This window comes from Cnephaeus nilssonii (genome assembly GCF_951640355.1).
Source record: "Cnephaeus nilssonii genome assembly, chromosome: 22".
Classification (NCBI taxonomy): domain Eukaryota; kingdom Metazoa; phylum Chordata; class Mammalia; order Chiroptera; family Vespertilionidae; genus Cnephaeus; species Cnephaeus nilssonii.
In genome coordinates, this window is record NC_137093.1 from 14130506 (window position 1) to 14149594 (window position 19089).

The window sequence follows — 19089 nt, forward strand, 5'->3', positions numbered from 1 at the left end:
CCCGCTGTCTCCCCCGTCCTCTGACAAGCAGCGTGCTCTGCCTAGATAAGTGGAAACCGCACAGGCAGCAAGGGAACTCCCACCTCACTGGAAACCAGGCAGGGAAGTCCTGGGTGCCGGCAGATAATAGGAGGCCTGGGACCAGGGCTGCTGAAGGGACACAGTGTCCGGTCCATCCCAGTTCACCGTCCCTTGATTCTCTAGCCTGGCTTCTCTAGATGGTAGAGCCCCCATCTCTGCCTGTCTGCCCTGAGAATTCTGCCAGCCAAACTGTGTGGCCCGGAGCAGACTTGATGCAGCCACAACCTTGCGACAGGCTTGGATAAGGGAACCTCACTGTGGCCTTGCTTGCTCCAGAGTTGGGGAGATGGGACTGAGGTCCGGGGCACAGTGACAGGGGCCAAACGTGGAGTCCCCACCCCCAACCCCACCCCAGCATGTTTGTCCTGTTTGTGCCCCAGCTCCACAGTCAGGGAGGCTCACCCCAACAGACCCCCCGCCACCCTGGAGGTGGCCCTGGTCATAGAGCCCCTCCCCATCCTAGCCCACGGGTCCCTCCCGCCCTGACTGCTGCTGACCAGGCACTTGGCAGTGCCCCTGCATGTTGGGCCCCTGCCGGGCTGGCCCTCCCCAAGTGACCTCAGTCTGACCCACTGCAGCTTTGCTAAGCCCCTGGCGTGGGGGTGGGGATCACAGGCCCAGGGGGCAACATGAGGCGGTAATGGCCCCACGACAGATTCTTCCCTTTGTGGGCAGAACCACACAGATCCCGGGGAGGGCGGCCCTGACACATTAGTGCCCCTGCAAGTCAGCAACCGTCCCCTGCACCCCCGATGTTGGCCCCTGCTCCACCCACCTGGCCAGCTCTCTCAGCATTCCTGCGAGCTGCTGACACTTCCAGGCAGCTGGATGTGCCTGCAGGGACCATCATCAGCAATATACCCAGTCAATCCTCCCATGGCTCTGGGCGGGAGGGAGGCGGGAGGGGACCCCAACATAGCCCAGGGGAGATGGGACCTGGGGCTCAGCTGAATCACCCGCAGCCCCCAGAAGAAGGTTCTCCGGGAAGAGTGAGATGTGTGGGGAATTGGCCCGCACTCCCTCATCAGGAAACAGCACTGGGGACCCAAGCAGGGAGGCTCCACGTGGCTTCACCTGCACGGCACTCGCAGCTCAGTGAAAGGGACAGGGCCTACAGCAGCACCGGTGTGAGAGCCCCTCCAGCTGCTGTGGCAGAGGCAGAGTGGCCGTGGCTGCCTGATTCTGGATGGATCGGAGGTGGGCATGGCCTGGGGAGGGAGGTTCCAGGCACTTCCAGCCTTGCTCCTGGCCTGCTGCCTCAGAGGGCCAGGTCCCCTCTGGTCTGCTCTAGCCCACAGTCCCAAGTGGCCTCTGGCCAGCTCTGGCTCCTTGGAGGGACCCCCAGGGACAGCCCTTCCCTCCCAGAGACTGAGCTGGATGCCAGCATTGCCGCTCCCAACCGCTCTCCTCCTCCTGGGAACCAGCTCTGCGGCTCTGAAGCTCCCAGTGCCCATGGCAACAAGTCCAGACACCACCAACCTCCAGCCAACAGCAGAGTCCTGCTTTTCATATGCAAATAAGCCAGTGGGACTGGGCAGGGGGCTCCACCCCACCCCCACCCAGCACAGACTTTAAGCCCAGCAGTGAGTGTCCTCGTCTGGCTCCCCCAACCCACACACATATGTAATATACCACGAGAGCCTGCTGGGATCCAGGCTGGTCTGTGGCTGGCCACAAGGAGGAAGAAACACTGCAGAGGCTTGCTGACTATTTTGGGACTTCCTCAAACTCACCTGCAGCACCTGCGTGCAGCCACCCACACAGTCATGCATGCACACGCATGCATACTCTCTGCTCTGTGTGGCTGCCAATGAACTCACCATAACTGCCCTATGGAGCTGCTCCTGCCCCACCAGAAAATGGGTGGTAGGTGGCCTGGCAGTCCTTGTGAGGAGGGGAAGGTAAAACTATGGCTCCTTAGCCATCATGGCTCCTGGTGAGGATCAGAGGTCCTGGGCAGACCCCGTTACTGTCCTGATCACCAGGCAAGGCTGTCCCCGACCAAGAGGCCAGACCTGTTCCTGACAACACAGTTTACAAGCAGCCCCAGGCCTCCGGTCCACACTAAGGTCTGTCTGTGACAGATGGGGGTGGCGGGGCCACGGCCCCTGGTCAGAAGCACCCAGCATGCACAGACCTCCTGCAGCACCCCACACCCCGGGCGGATCCTGTGCCCTTAGGAGACCCGAGAGCCTTCTGCTGAACCGTGTTCAGTGCATTTATTAGCACAGATATTAGGGACTAGCTGGCATGTGTTCTCAAATGGCGAAAGACGGCGTTGAACAGATGCACTGAGAACAGACCTTAATGAAAAGGAACAATCATAAATGAGGAGGTTCCTGTAGAGATTTACAGGAAAACATGGCAGAGGCAGCCAACAGCAGGCAGGGCCGAGCAGAAAACCAGGTTATGGGGAGTTAGCAGAAAGCAAACTGGAGGCAGTCCTTCCAGACCAGCAGAAAACGATTAAAGAGCTGATAAAAGAGGGAAGACAGGCGATGTGGAAAATGAAACCCGGGCCAAGTTTTGACATAACGGGGATTCTCTGAGGCAGAAAAAATAGACATGGGACCCAAAGAAAAGGTCAGAAACCGCCTCACAGAGAAGGCCTGTCATCGTCCAGGTCGAAGCTGAGAAAACGGTGGACGTGTCTGTTCCCTGGGTTTTACGATTCACTCTCATTAGGCTGATATTTCCTCGGACTTCTTGAACATGTGGTATCCACTCTGCAGTGTGGGAGGGAGGCCTGCCTAGGCTGGCGCCCCAGGCCACACTGAGGTCTGGGTTCACGTTCGCCACCAGGCTGCCCACAGCCCTGGCCATTGTCCGGATATTCAGTTGTCAGCTGCAGCATCCGCTGCCCACTCATCACCTCCCATGTTGCAGACACTCTTTTTGGTAAAAAATAGCTGACAGCCTTATTAAGAACAAACCGGAAACCTCACCTCCTTAACTCGAGATCTTTAAAAGGGTTAACCTTGCCCTGACCGGTTTGGCTCAGTGGATACAGCGTCGGCCTGCGGACTCCAGGGTCCCAGGTTCGATTCTGGTCAAGGGCATGTGCCTTGGTTGCGGGCGCATCCCCAGTGGGGGGTGTGCAGGAGGCAGCTGATTGATGTTTCTCTCTCATCGATGTTTCTAACTCTCTCTCCCTCTCCCTTTCTCTCTGTAAAAAATCAGTAAAATATATTTTAAAAATAAAAATAAAATAAAAGGGTTAACCTAGCTCTGAGATTACCTTAAGCAGACTTCATGGTGAAGTTCCTGGATTTTCAAAGTCACGTTGCCGTTTGCATGGTCAATCTTTCCCGGGAGGCAGCAAACATGGCTCACCAGGACCCTGGACTATGGCTTTAAGAGTCAAAAGAAGGGGCCTGGCTGGGTAGGTAAGTTGGTTAGAGTGTTGTTCCAATACACCAAGGTTGCAAGTTTGATTCCTGTTCAGAGCACATACAAAAAGCAACCAATAAGTGCATAAGTAAGTGGAACAACAAATCAATGTTTCTCTCCCCCCCTACTTAAAAAAATTAATAAAAATTTGTTTAAAAGATAAAAATTTAAGCATATAGAGCTGACCATTTAGAAACAGTGAAAAAATATATTCACATATCATACATAAGCATGTATGAATCGTAGAATGGTGGCTGCCAGAGGCTGAAGGGAAGGGGAAATGGGAAGATGCTGGTCAAAGTATACAAACCGTCAGTTATAAGATGACTAAATTCTGAGGATCTAATATACAGCATGATGACTATAGTTAATAACATTGTATTATGTACAGCAGGTCATTAATAACATCATTTTGTTCAACATCATTTCGTTATAACATTGATGAGATGCCATAGGAACTTAACTCATTTATATAAATTAACCTGTGGTAAAATTGGTTTCATTATACGTCATTTTGCCACAATTCCAACAACTTATTAATAATGTTGTGAGGACTTACTGTACTTAAAAGTTGCTATGAGAGCCCTAACTGGTTTGGCTCAGTGGATAGAGTGTCGGCCTGCGGACTCAAGGGTCCCAAGTTCGATTCCAGTCAAGGGCTTGTACCTTGGTTGTGGGCACATCCCCAGTAAGGGGTGTGCAGGAGGCAGCTGATTGATGTTTCTAACTCGCTCTTCCTCTCCCTTCCTCTCTGTAAAAAATCAATAAAATATATATATTTTTAAAAGTTGCTATGAGAGAAGAACTTCAATGTTCTCACTGTAACAACAACAGAACAATAATAATAATGTGAGGTGAAGGGATGGGTTAATGAATCTTATTGTTGTAAACATTTCACAATATATATATGTATCAAATCGTCACATTATATACCATAAACTTACACAGTATTATATGTTAATTACATCTCAATAAAGCTGGAAATTAAAATATGGGTTATAGCTAAAGCTGTTCTCAGAGGTAAATTCATAGCCTTAATTACTTTCATAATTAAAAAATAAAAAATTAATATGGATAAATATAAAATAAATGAGCACATAGGCATTTAAATCCCAAAACCAAGATTCTCATTGAAATAACCAATGCATCTCTCACTGACTACCTTTCATATGCCAGAAATGAAAAAAATTATAATAGAGAAAATTAACCTATGAACCTAGCAGGACTGAAGGAAGACAGAGAAAGTTAATCTCTGAACCTAGCTAGGATCACAATGTGAAGTTACTACTATGCCTCCCTAAGCCCTTAAGCCTCTGTATGAACAAGGCAGACACAACAACAAATCTAACGTTTCACCTGCTGCCTCAAATGGAACTGGAGGTGCAGGTGGGCAGGGACAGCCATCACCTCATCTTCTACTGAATTACAGGCCAGAGCTGAGTGGCAACCAGCACAGCACCTGGCATGCGGCAGTGCTCAATTAATTTCTGCTGCATGAAGGAAGAAAGGATGAGCAGCTGCAGTATAGTGCCCAGGTGAACAGAGCCCTGTGACTCCCATGCCTGGGCTGCCCTGCAGAGTCAGAGCATGTGCTGTATACGGAGGCCAATTTTTGCAAGAAACTGGAGAAATGTCAGGAGATGGACTGCCTTGGGGCTCCTGAGGGCTCAGAGGGACACTCACTTGAAGGGAGTGCCTCTGTGTCTAGAATGGCACGAGGGGGGAGTGGGCACGGAGACCTCATCCAGGCAGAGCCTGCTGATGCTAAAGGTGGGTGTGGCGAGGAGTGAGGCTGGTGGTATCACAGGGACCGGGTATGGCCTTTATCCTGAAGGTGATGGGGAAGCATCTCATGGGGGGTGTTGGGGCAAGAGAACCAGACCCAGCTCAGGAGCTTCCCCTGCCCTGGCCAAAGCAGCCCCACCACCAGCTTCAGGGGAGGGGATGGCAGACACTCTTCCACTCCCACCCAGCTCCCTTCCCCTGCCCAAGGCTGCTGTCTTCAGACTCCATGTATCTGGCCTGAGGTTCACTCCTCTTGCCCATCACTTGGTGGAGACAGAGGGAGGAGTCTGAGCGAACGGAGCAGAACAGGTTGGGTCAGGGTAGCGGAGGATAACCAGGAGCAAGAGGACATGTCAGCCTGCATGCTGGGCCCAGGGTTCCTCCAGGGTACGCAGCTCCTGCCTTTGTCACAGGTCACAGATGGCCTCCTTCCCCGCACTGCACCCTGGGGCATCATATACCTCCACCACTAGCAACACTAAACCTCTGGAAGTCCGGGTTCTGCAAAGACAAAGTCTGCAAGCATAAAGGCTTGATTAAAAATTAACGAATGCCCCTGTTAAAACGATTTGGCAAATAAACGTCTGGAATTATTTCTTCAAATGTTCTGAATTAGCCTAATCACGAACAATAGGTTTCTGCAGACCACAAAGGCCAGAGAACTGTTACCAGGAAGATGAAAATGGAAGATGTACTTGTCTGGGGCAGGCCTGGGAGCAACCCCCCTCCCCCACCACCACTCTGCTTGTTGAGCCTCAGTTTCCCCATCATAATCTCTCGCACCCATGCTGGGAGGCTCAAGAGGCAAGGTGGTCTTGGTCTCACCCAAGTCCCCGGACCCAGCTGGGCCTGAGGCTGTGGTGGGGAGGGGGCAGGGAATAGCCAGGTGGTCAGAGGAGCGGCGTGGTAGGGCCAGCAGAGTGAAGGGCACCCACTCTCTTGTGTTGGCAAAGCATCAACACAGAAGATGCTGGTGAGGGGAAGCGGAGTCCCAAACCCAGCAGCTGAAACTTGCACGTACAGAAACCCCCCCACCCCCACCCCAGGAGCTTAGGAAGGACTGCCAGTGCCAGGATGCAGGGGTGTGACAGCCATTATTTCCCCCCCCCCTTTTCTGGTTTATTTTCTACATTTTCTATAGAAAAGCACATATTGGTTTATAATTTATTAAAAAGGCTCTGGTGCCACTGTCGTTGAGCGTCTGTGGGTTGGTCCTGTGGCCTCTCCCTGGCTCTCAGCCCCTCAGGGGAGCCTGGCCCAGGGGATGTAGGAGGCACCTCCGTGGCATCACTGAGGCCATGGCCTTGACCCAGGGCCTAGGGTGAGAGGTGATGGGGGGGGGGGGGCGGGGAGGCAGGGGTGTGTGACAAGAGGTGACAGGAGATGATTTGTGAAGGGTGGGCCTTGCCGGGGCTGAGACCCCTCCACCTATGCCATCCCAGACTCTTCAGTGACAGAGGCCTGTTTCCCCATCTATAAACTTGGCGCCCCCGCCCCCTACTCCCCACCCCCGACCTGGGGCTTAGATCCCACAGGCCAGGAAAGGCCACAGGGGCACCTTTCCCTCCAGGGCACAGAGCAAAAGCCTCCCCCTACCCCCAGGATAGGTTTGGCAGCATCTCCACAGCCTCATTATCTCACAAAATGCAGAGAGCAGCAAGTACATTCAGACGAATGAATGGCCTAATTAGGTTTTCAGGAGAGTGAAATATTTTGAAAAGAAAAAGTTTAACTCAAGGCATATTCGAAATACCAAACTCATCCACTGCAAACATCAACCTGGCAAGATGCGCCGTGGGGGTGGGGTGCCTCTGGCTTCCCCCACCGGGATGCCTTCCCCCGTGGGCGAGAGAAACAGAGCTGATGACTCCCGGGGCTCCAGCTGAGAGTCATGCTGGGCAGGGCACCCAGGGCCTGGGGGAACGGAGGCCCCTCAGCAGCCTGATGGCCCAGGGGGCTTCTCGGGCAGCTCCCCCAAGGACAGTACAAGAAGGGGACAAAGCAGAACAAGTCCAGGGAAGAGCCCAAAGCTGACTCTGGCCAGAGTGACAGTGAGAGGCCCCAGGGGAGGCCATAGAGAAGAGCAGAGGGGCGGGGGGGGGGGGGCTCTGGGAGGAGCGTGATGGGGCTGGGGGGTGAGGGTAAACACACCACAACAGCCACTGTGGGCTTGCAGGGACTGCCCGGCCTCACTAAGCTGGCCCCACTGCACCCCCCACGCCACGGGCTGTGAATCACCCTGAGCGAGGGATGGTGCAGCCGGAAGCTGGCATGGCACTCACATCACAACCGCAGTGGCCGGCACGGAGCCCTTCCTGCGGCCTGTGGGGTAAGCAGAGCCAGGGTCCGAACCCAAGTCCTGCCGCATAAGTGTCCTTCCTTCTGCCTCCCCTGAGATGCATGGGTTCTGGGGGTGGAAAGGGACCTGGGGCTGTGGTGTTGGCTCCTGTTTCTCACATCGAGCCTGTTAGGTCTGATCAAATAATTGAATCGATACCCCCTCCCCTGGGAAACGGACCTTTAAATAATCTTAGGTCTGACATTCCCTTTCGCTTAGACCACATTCCATTTGCTAAGACCAGTAACTTCCCCCTCCAGACTGGCCCAGGATCTGGACCCACCCAGAGAATTCCCCACTGAAAAAGCCCGCCTGGAGTCCTTTAAAATATCTGACTCCCCTTCCCTGGGTGCAGGCACCATTTTGGAGCTCAGCCTATCTGGTCTCGCCAGATGACCTAATAAATTTATAGTTCTTTACCACTTTCAGCCTCATGCGTTTCTCCTTCGGCGCCTCTAACAGAGCCCACCTGGGGAATGACCCACAAGTCCAATCACAGAGGCCCCTGGCTGCCTGGCTTAGGACAGCCCACAGCGGAGAGGGCAGCCGGCCGGCCTGAACCAGGCTTTCCAGCCACGAGGGCAAGATCCTTGTGTGGCAGGCAGATTGGCTGGTCACCACAAGCCTACCAGCCCCTGAGGCTGAGACACAAACAGGATACGTGAGCCCCTGGCCAGGTGGTGCCACCCACTGCGGGCATGCGGATGCCAGGCTCATGACCCTTGAGGAAGAGGCCAGTTCACTCCCCCAGCATGACAAAGCCGCCTGGGTAAGGCACACCCATGCCCCCCCGCCTTGCAGGTGGTTCTGGGGCTGTCTCTGGCCACAGGTAGCGCATAGCATTCAAAGCCTGGATGTCCACAAAGGGACCTGGTCACCTGTGGGGTTTCTGAGGGGGCCCCACCACGGCAGGGACCTGTTCTCAGTAATGAAGGGTGCTCAGAGGGGCTTCGAGCCCAAGACACAGGGAAAACAGAGCAGGCACGATGTGTATGGGACAGCACGTGACACAAACCCACAGAGGGAGGGCCAGTGGGCTCCAGCAGTGTGAGCCTATGATTCCAAGGATGGGGGAGGTCCCAACAGAGTGGACCCAACATGTCCCTATAGGTAAACACACAGAGGGATGGGCTTCTGAGAACACAAGGGCTGGTGACCGGATCTTAACGATCCACTGGGCTCTAGCCAAGGGCACCACAAACCCAAGGACACGTGATGTGACATTTCCAATTTCTGGTGACAGAAAATATTAGTCAAGACACAGTTCAGAAGCCCGAGCCGGTTTGGCTCAATGGATAGAGTGTTGGCCTTCAGACCAAGCCCGGGTTCAATTCCAGTCAAGGGCATGTACCTTGGTTGCAGGCTCCTCTCCGGCCCAGGCCCTGGTCGGGGCTGCAGGAGGCAACCAGTTGATAAGGTTTCTCTCACATCGATGTTTCTCTCTATCGTTCTCTCTCTCTTCGACTCTCCCTAAAAATCAATGGGAAAAAAAATATCCTCGGGTGAGGATTAACCACAACAACAAAAAGACACCGTTCAGCACACTCCCCCTCCCCAGAGCACGCCTGCGCCTTCCCCTTCTCCTCCTTCTTCCCCCAAATTCGCGCATCTCCTAAACTCTAAGGGATCCCACAAGACTTGCAACCAGGGGAGCAATGGGCAGCAGCAGCTCTTCCCAGGCTAGGCCCCTGAACCTGTCCCCAAGGCCCCCTTTTCTGACGCTCCAGCGAGCCGACAGCAGCCCGCCTTGGCTCACTTCTTCCCCCTAATGTTTCTAGAGAGCGACAGCCGCCCTACTGCTCTTCCTGGTTGCTTCTTCCACCCTCAGCCCTTCCTTGTTCTGCTGTCCCCAGCCTTAACAAACATCCTCTCAAAATAAATAAAAAAGAAACAGTTCAGATACAACCATATAAAAAGAAAGTTAAATCCGCCCTGGCTGGTTTGGCTTAATGGATAGAGCGTTGGCCTGCGGACTGAAGGGTCCCGGGTTCGATTCCGGCCAAGGGCACATGCCTGGGTTGGGCTTGATCCCCAGGAGGGGGCACGCAGGAGGCAGCCGATCAATGATTCTCTCTCATCATTGGTGTTTCTAATCTCTCTCTCCCTCTCCCTTCTTCTCTAAAATCAATTTTAAAAAATATTTTTTAAAAAAGTAAATCCTCACCTCACATTTATGACAAAGTAAATTCTAGATGAACGAAACCTTGAGTGTAAACACTAAGCTAGAAATACCCACAGGAAAAGATCCATGTGAATTTATCTGGCTACATGCTAGGGAGGACAATGCATGGAACAATGGAATAAGTAAAAAGGAAAACAACTCGGCAGGTTTCACCACAAAATATGAAAAATTTCTGAATATGTAAACCATCACAAGCAAAAATTAAAAGGCTGAAAAAGACTTGCAGCAGGCAGGCAGACAAGGAGAGAATTCATGCTGTAATGCGTCAAGACTCATACCAATGGCTAAGGAACACATCAAAACCTCAAGAAACCCTGGCTAGGGGCCAGTGGTCACAGAAGCGCAGCCTCGCTCAACCACAAAAGCCGAGCTGAGCCCTCGCCAGTTTGGTTCAGTGGTTAGAGCATCAGCCTGGGGACTGAAGGGTCTCAGGTTTGATTCCGGTCAAGGGCACGTACTTTGGTTGCAGGTTCGATTCCCTGGCCCCAGCTGGGGCACGTGCAGGAGGCAACCAATCGTGTTTCTCTCACATCAATGTTTCTCTCTGTCTTGTCCCCTCACTTCGACTCTCTGAAAATCAGTGAGGGTGGGGGGAGGGGAAATAAAAGGCCGACCTGAGGGCGGTCTCTGAGAGGAGGTACCAGTGCTGACATGACTGCAGTGAAGAACACACATGTCCCTCAGGACACATCTTGCCTAGGCCTGGCATCACCATCACCCTCTATACCACCTTCCAGCTCCTTTAAAAAAAAAAAAAAAAAAAGCAAGCTCTAGCTGTCTTGGCTCAGTGGATAGAGCATTATTAGCCTGGGGACTGAAGGGTCCCAGGTTCGATTCCGGCCAAGGGCACATGCCTGGGTTGTGGGTTCGATCCCCAGTAGGGGGCGTGCAGGAGGCAGCCAATCAATGATTCTCTCTCACCATTGATGTTTCTATCTCTCTCTCCTTCTCCCTTCCTCTCTGAAATCAATAAAGAAATATATATTTTTTTAAATTAAAAAAAAGAGACCCACCTCAGAACAAGGGGCTCACACAGACTGAAAGTGAAAGGATGGAAAATTATCTTCTAGGCAAATGGAAATGAAAAAAATAATAATAACAAATACATTATATATATATAATGTACTTGTTATTATTTATATAGATATAGATATAGATATAGATATAGATATAGATATAGATATAGATATAGATATAGATATATACTAGAGGCCCAGTGCATGAAATTCATGCATGGGGGTGGGGGGGGCCCTCAGCCCAGCCTGCACCCTCTCCAATCTGGGACCCCTCAGGGGATGTCCAACTGCCGGCAGTCGGACATCCCCCTCACAATCCTGGACTGCTGGCTCCTAACCACTTGCCTGCCTGCCAGCCTGATAGCCCCCTAACCGCTCCCCTGCTGGCCTGATTGATGCCTAACTGCTCCCTTGCCGGCATGATCGTCCTCAACTGCCTTCCCCTGCTGGGCTGAGGGGACTGGGGGACTGAGGCTGGATGAGGCAGGGCTGAGGGGACTGAGGGACTGAGGCTGGATGAGGTGGGGCTGAGGGGACTGGGGGACTCTGGCTGGATGAGGCGGGGCTGAGGAGACTGGGTGCCACCATCTTGTGGCTGTGGGTGCCACCATATTGTGAGGGCATGACAGCAATTAGCATATTCCCTCTATTGGCTGTGGGCTCCACCATCTTGTGAGGGTGTGATGGTCAATTGGCATATTCCCTCTTTATTAGGTAGGATATATATATCAGAGAGGAAGGGAGAGAGATAGAAACATCAATGGTGAGAATCATTGATTGGTTGCCTCCTATATGCCCCCTACTGGGGATCAAGCCTGCAACCCGGGCATATGCCCTGAATGGGAATCGAACCATGACCTCCTGGTTCATAGGTCGATGCTCAACTACTGAGCCACACCAGCTCCGCAGCCTGAGCTTCTTTAACCCAATTCAGAGCCCCTGCAAGGCCTACCAGTCTGGCCACTGAGATGTTTGGCTGGACCTTAGTCCTCCCACGCAGCCAGATAGCTGTGGATCCCCGGCTCCCACCAGCCCACCTGTGAGCCTCCAACAACTGAGGTTCTGGGGAAGAGACAAGAAAAGTGGGGGGTTCCTCGCACCTCTCCTCCGTCGCACAGCCCTTAGCACAGGACACTCAGGCATCTGGAGATCCAAGGGCTCTCAGCATACCCTGAGCACTGACTGGGCCAGGCTCTCCACACTGGACACTCAGTGACACTGAGGATCCACAGAGCTGGTCGGCTGAGCCTCCTACAGAGACAGCACCCGGTGGGTTGGGGCCAGATCACTGGGCTGGGGACTGGGAGCCTGTATTGGACGGAGAAGAGTGACTGGGCGCATTCTTACCAGCCACCACCACTCTATGAAAGCCGCCACCACAGTAAACTCTGGCAGCCTGGGGTGTCAGGAGGGCACACCGTGCACCCTTCAGAGGGTCCTTGGGGAGACAGGGACCACTCAGCCTCCTGCTGGCACCATGCCCATCCCACTGGAGCTGTGATTTACAGAGAAACCCACAAAACAGATACCGCCCAAGGCCTTGGGCCAGCACATGTCATCAGACTATTCAGAGAACTGTCGTCCGTGGCAGCTTTCTCTCTACAACGCAGACCAGTGTGGCTGTGAGTGGCAGACCTACGGCCTGCAGAATTGAAACATTTCCTCTCTGGGCCCGGCAAAGCCTGCTGCTTGGCCTTGGTGCCCTCCTCCTGGCACTCTGGCATGTGGGACCACTGCCTGTCCGCAGCGGGCAGCTTTAGTCTCCCCTGGCAGCAGGGACCACCCTGAGCTAAGAGCAGAGCGGGGCGGGCTGTGCCAATATCAGACACGGCCGTGGCAGACGTCCATGTGAAGGTGGTGCAGAACAACCCAGCTAACGTCCTGGTCAGTTGGCCCGAATGCAGGCTCATCCCTCAAGCCAGATGTCAAATGGTGGCTGCTGTCCATGCTCACGCCATCAGTGAATCCAGGCAGGGGTGGCAGGAGATCCCAGGTCCAGTCCAGGGTGCTATGCCCACCCAGCGAGAGGCTGACTGGAAGCACACACCACTTAGAGCCACGGTCCATCCCTGTTGACCACACTGACCCAGCCCACCAGGACATTCTGCTGTCCTGTGTGAGGAAATGTGCCCAAGCCAAGCCCGGGTCACCTACCTGTCTCAGGGGGAGATCAGCATGTCCCGACACCCATCCTGCCAACTCCAGCTCCTGCAGGGAAACCAGAGGGCACTTTGTGAGGCCCACCTGCCAGGCTAAGTCTCTTCTGGATGTGGCCAGTCTCCTGGCTGGGCACTGTCATCCCTGATCCCGAGGTCATCTATGGAGCTTCTGACATGCGCAGTTGTGAGCACTCTTGTCCCCACTCGACTGGGGCCATCACATCTGCAGTGGGCACTGGAATACCATGGTCCCTGTGTTTCTAACGCTGTGACGATTCTTCAAAAGTGTGACTGTTGGGTTGTGAACTGATGATAACATCTGTCCCCCTTCCAGAAGGCGGGGTGTGCTTGGTTGTGTTAAAGGCCCAGAAAGAAGAACTCCCTCACCAGTGTCCAGCCCATGCAGGGTGTCACAACCCACCGCCCAGGGCTCTGTCCCCACCCCCTGCTGGGCCCTACTCCCCCTGCCTGTCCTGAGGCTCCCTCAGGCCAACCCAGCTCCCCGGTCTCTGGGCCCCAGGGACTGGAGCTATGGCCAAGCGCCCTTCACATGCTGCAGAAGGGGGGACGGAGGACCCACGTGGCCTTCTGTCTTGACCAACAACCTGGGAAGACATTCCCCCTCGTATCAAGCCTGGAGATGTTGCCAGAGAGTGTCTGCGTCATGAAAAAAAGAAAGCCAGGGTGGCAGAGACAGGCAGGGAGGGTCTGGACCCCAGAGGGGAGGCTATCTCCTGGGAGGCGTGATTGAGATCAGGAGCTCTCTCCCTCAGCTCCACGGTATCTTCCAGATTGTTCCACCTATGTCCAATCTTCCTTTGTGGACGTGGCCCATGTGGGGCCTGGAGGGTGGGCCTCCCTCCTTACTGCAGCCCCTTCATCAAGGGTAGGGGCTTCAAGTCAGGGAGGATCATGGGGCCTGAGGCAGGGGAGCACGGGGACCCAAGCTGGGCACGCACATGCATGTGAAGACACGAGCTTGTGCGCCAAGGAAGGGAGGCGTGGTCAGGAGCCCACCTGCCCACTGATGCCCTCCTGCTCACAGCCCAGGTGCTGCTGCTCCTGTCCCTAGGTCTGAGGCTCAAGGATCAGCTTTTGCTCAGAATGTGACATTTCTGGGACACCTCAGTTTTGGGCTTAAATGTTCATATATAGAGCTTGTCCCAGAGAACTGCATACCTTTTTTATTTATTTATTCAGGCCTGGAAACCATCAGCCTCACCCTAGCCGGTTTGGCTCAGTGGATAGAGCGTCAGCCCTCGGACTGAAGGGTCCTGGGTTCAATTCTGGTCAAGGGCACATACCTCGGTTGCAGCCTCAATCCCTGGCCCTGGTCCAGGCATGTGTGGGAGGCAACCAATCGATGTTTCTCTCTCTCTATCCCTCCCACTCCCTTCCACTCTCTCTAAAAATCATTGGAAAAATATCCTCAGGTGAGGATTAACAAACAGACAAACCACCAGCCTCTCCCCAGCACTGGCCTCATGAGAAGCCTTTTTTTAAATGGTGGAGGTTTGCTGAAACCGGTTTGGCTCAGTGGATAGAGCGTCGGCCTGCGGACTCAAGGGTCCCAGGTTCGATTCCAGTCAAGGGCATGTACCTTGGTTGCGGGCACATCCCCAGTAGGGGGTGTGCAAGAGGCAGCTGATCGATGTTTCTCTCTCATCGATGTTTCTAACTCTCTATCCCTCTCTCTTCCTCTCTGTAAAAAATCAATAAAATATATTAAAAAAAATAAATGGTGGAGGTTTTATTATTTTATTAATATTTTATTGATTTCAGAGAGGAAGGGAGAGGGGGAGAGAGAGATAAACATCAATGATGAGAATCATTGATTGGCTGCCTCTTGCATGCCCCCTCCTGGGGATCGAGGCCACAACCTGGGCATGTGCCCTTGACCAGAATCAAACCCGGGACCCTTCAGTCTGCAGGCCAACGCTCTATTCACTGATGAGCAGTCTCTTTAAATGCTGGCTGTGCACTATCATCATATAGACGCTCACTCCCAATACCCCATTTTACAGATGGGGAAACTGGGTCCGGGCAAGGTGGCACTGGGCCAGCACCTCAGGAGGTTTTCCTGCCCCCAGGACTCCCACAACTCACCCACTGAGCTGGGAATGTGCGGTCACAAGAAGAACGTGCTCCTTTTCATGGGGCTCCTGCCAGGCCAAGAACTCCACAAACACAGAGGAGACCAAGCAGTAAACACTAGTGTGGGGGTGGGAACGTCTGCAGGGCTGTGCGGGGGAGGGAGTCCAAGGAAGGGTTTCCCACGGTGGAGGGTGGAAGCAGAGGGAGCGGGAGGGTATGGGGAGGCGTGGGCGTCCACTCCCAGGGCATCCTTGTCACAGCAGCGCTGTATCGGTCGGGGCTGGGCAGAGCCTAACAGGAGTCCCAGGGCCATGGACAGATGGACAAACAGATGAACAGACTTGAGATATGAAGGTAGAACCAGGGATGGGATTTGTGATGTGAGGGCAGGGGGTACCTGTCATGGGGATCCTTTCTCATCACCCCCTCAGAATTGGTCTGCAGGTTCTGGGGTCACCTGCCAGTCCAAGGACCCTCTACCAAGAACCTCAAGGTCAAGGGAGTCACCACACCCCTTATCAGACCCACCCCAGCCTTGGAAAGGCCTGCTGTGTCTCCAGCTGAGGCAGAAGCCCAGCCCAGCCTTCAAGGGCCAGCCACCAGGCCAGAACAGCAAGCTTATGGACCCGCAGACATCTGACAACGAGACAGCTCCCATGGGCACAAACCGAGTCCAGAGGAGGGCCGGGGCTAGGGCTGGGAGGGCTGGGCAGGTGACCTGGGGCCACAGTGGGTAGTGAGGAGCTCAGGTGAGGGTCCAGCAGGCCTGTGGGAGAGCCCGCTTTGCACCAGAGCCTCCGGCTGCACCACGGCAAATCCTGATGAGCTCTTGTCAATCTGGTAACTCGGTGCATCATGAAAAGGCACCCACTTTGGCTGCACCCTTTCATTTTATAGCTGAGGGCACTGAGGCACAGAGGCACAGCCCCGCCCTGAGTGGCTGGTTCGGAGTCCTTGCCTGGAACGCTCCTGATGGCAGGGCCAGCCTATGGAAGCAGGGTGGTGCCTGGGGCATTCAACTGAAGGAGTCCTCACTCTCAGCGCTGTGCAGGTGCAGGGGCCGTCCCTCACTGCCCTTGCCCAAGACGGTGCTCAACCACCTGCCGTCCAGACTCTGGGTCTCCTCTGCCGGCACCAAAGGTGGTGAGGGGCTCTGAGGGGTAGCAAGGGGCTTGTCCCAGGGATCCTTGCTCCTCTCCAGCCGCGCACCCAGAACAGGCAACCTAGAGAACGCAGGGCTCTGGTCTCCCTACAGGGTGCCTCGGGAGGGGTCCTGGGTGGAGCCAGTCTTGCCTGGCATGGTGGTCCCTGGTGCCCTCTGGTGGCCGCACTTAGCGTGCTGCTGCTTTGCTCTAGACCAGGGGTGGGGAACGTCCAGCCCGGGGCAGTACAAGGCCTGAGAAATCATTTGGTCTGGCCCTCCCAAGGCGTTAGGGTTGAGTTAATTAAATGTCTGACCAAATATAGCAGGCGAATTTTTAAGCTGATCATTTTGTATGGCCCTCGATTGATGTTATAAATATTCAAATGGCCGTTGGCAGAAAAAAGGTTCCCCACCCGTGCGCTAGGGGCTGCTGGCCCCTCTGGGTCCACTGGGGCAGGGGGAACACCTATGACGGACCCAGGGTGGGGGGAGGGGAAAGGGGAGCCATGTAGGGGAGGTCGTTGTCCACCAGCACAAGGGCTCATCTTCTGACGTGTGAAGTAGGTCACGATGTGCTGCCCTTCCAGTTGGGAAGGCCCATGAAAGGATTCCTGACCCCACGTCCCCCCTCTGGCTACTCTCTAATTCAGGGGCTCCTGCACAGTGGCCCTAGACCTCATCCTAATCTTGATGGAAGCTGCAGCAAAAGAACACATGTCTTCCCCCCATTTGAGCCATTACTGGGGAAGTTCCCAGAACCCCTTGTACCCTCCAACCCTCCTCCCTGTATCCCACAGTGCTGGCCCCCACGGCCCTCATTTTCCTTTCGTGGTCCTCCACTCCAGCTCTGCCCCTCCCTCTCTCGGCCCCTCCCTCTCTCGGCCCCTCCCTCTCTCTGCTGAAGCTGGGTCACAGGGCAGATGCTAGGGGCTGGCTGAGGCTCCGCATGCCTGGCGTCCTTGGCATCCCCGCCCCCCAGCTGTGCTTCAGTCTCTGGTTGCTCTCGGAGGCAAAGGATCCCGCTGCTCAGGTCCCCCAAGCCTGTCTCTTGGGGCGAAGGGGGCACAGTAACCCCCCCCCCCCGAATCCTTACGCAACACAAACAGGAAAGGAGATGCAAAGGAACCCCTAGATTAGGAAGAGACCTGAGGGGCTACCTCTGGAGGGGGCACTACAGTCCAGATGTGACAGGGGGATGGGGGCAGCTCTGACTTAGTAGGACTGAAGGCTGAGGGCTTGAGCCCGTTCATCCAGGAGGGACTTGGTCATCAGATACCGGTGTCTTGCGGAAAAGCGAGTGAGGAAGAGCAGGGTGGGGCTGGCCTGGCTGTACGCCCATGACCCTCCTCCCCAGGCCGGATGAGAGTCCCCGGCAAAAGGAATGCTATGTGCCCAGCTCTGTGCTAGATGCTGGCAGACCACAGACTTGCAGGGGCAACAGGGGACAGACACGGTACAGCAGATGGAAGAGAGCAAGGCCGGGAGAGAGCATGCCTTCTGGATTCATGGCCACACACGCTGTGTGGCCAAACTCAAGGCCTGGACCACCTGCTCGGGAATTGAAAGGCCATGGGCTTTCACTGTCCCCTGTGTCCAGCCCCGTCCCAGAGATACACTGAGCACAGGGCAGGCAGAATGTGCTCAGGACAGGCAGACCTCGGGTGGCAGCCTGGATCTGGGAGTGGAGGCAGGAAGCGTAGGGGGCTCAGATCGTGCCCCTGGTGCTGGCCTTATGGGGCAGGTTCCCCCATAGGCACTAAGCTGCTCATCCCCTGAGCACCTGAATGTGTAAGTCCTGACCTGGTGTGTGCCCTGCACAGTAACATGATAAGAGGAAGGGGCGTGAGCAAGAGGTACCCGCCTGAGGTTACATTAAACGTCTATCCTAAACGATCAAACCCCATGGAGTAGGTTCTTCTCTTTCCTTTGTTTCTAAACATGTTTGGGTCTAAACTGCATCGGAACCAAAGCAATACACTCAGCATAGGTTAGAAACGGCGACTGGTCGTAAGTCCCCAATATTTAATTATTTAAAGATTAAAATGGAAGGCTGGGAATGCCCAGGTTGCCCGCCCAAGGCGACACCTCAGCGAACCCGGGCTGGGTAGCATTCTGAGTGGACAGGACGCGGTTCTGCTCGGGGCCCCGGTGTCCCACCGAGGTGGCGCAGGGGGGGATGAAGGTGGGAGGTAGGGGGCGGGCCCAGGTCGGGGCACCGCTCCTGAACCCAGGACAGCGTCCCCGCCCCCTTCCTCTGGTCCTCTAAGCGACGGAAGCAAAGGGATGCGGAGACACCCCCTTGGCCCCCCGACGAGCCCCAGCGCTTCCCAGCGGCGCACCGCCCCCAGGAAACTTCCCTGTCCCCGTAGCCCCTCCGGCGGTTGTAAAGTTTCCGTGGATGCACAGCCCTGGCTACGGGGCGCCCGGCGTCGTGCAGTACAGGGAGGGGCCCAGGCCAGTCGGGGGCAGGGCCCGGAGGCCACGCACAAAGGGACCTGTCCCCGCCAGTCGAGGGTCTCGCGCACCGTGGCGCAGAGGATGTGCGGGTGGGGTGGAGCTGGGTTCCGATCCCCAGCCCCGACCCGGTCCAGACTTGGACTCCCAGCCAAAGACCCCGCCCCGACCCAGCCCCTGCCGGGCCCTCACCTACAGCTCCAACCTCGGGCTCCCTGCGGACCCCGCCCTCCGGCCCAGCCTACCTGAAGCTCGGCGTGGGCGGCTCCGCAGCACGGCCCCCGCCCCCAGACGAGTGTCCCCAGGTCCCTGAGCGTGCGGGACGCGGCGTCCCCAGGGCGTACGGCCAGGGACCGTTCGCAGGGCCCAGAGTTGGGTGCGTGCGGGGGCTGACCCTCCTGGCCCAGCGATCAGCCCCCGGGACAGCCCGCGCGCCCCTCGCGTGG

General features: G+C 55.3%; 1 protein-coding gene across 5 annotated transcripts in view; it reads right to left on the minus strand.

The window, feature by feature from the left end:
• ARVCF (ARVCF delta catenin family member) overlaps window positions 1-19089 on the minus strand; it is a 47207-nt gene extending 28118 nt beyond the window's left edge. For 4 of the 5 annotated variants that reach the window (XM_079763197.1, XM_079763198.1, XM_079763195.1 and 1 more), the window contains exons 1-2: window positions 18889-19089; window positions 12947-13000 (exon numbers count right to left, since the gene is read on the minus strand). The gene's annotated coding sequence lies outside the window, so the exon portion shown is untranslated. Of the gene's footprint in view, window positions 1-12946; window positions 14334-18888 lie in introns of those variants that run through there. The other variant, XM_079763194.1, reaches the window with a different exon arrangement.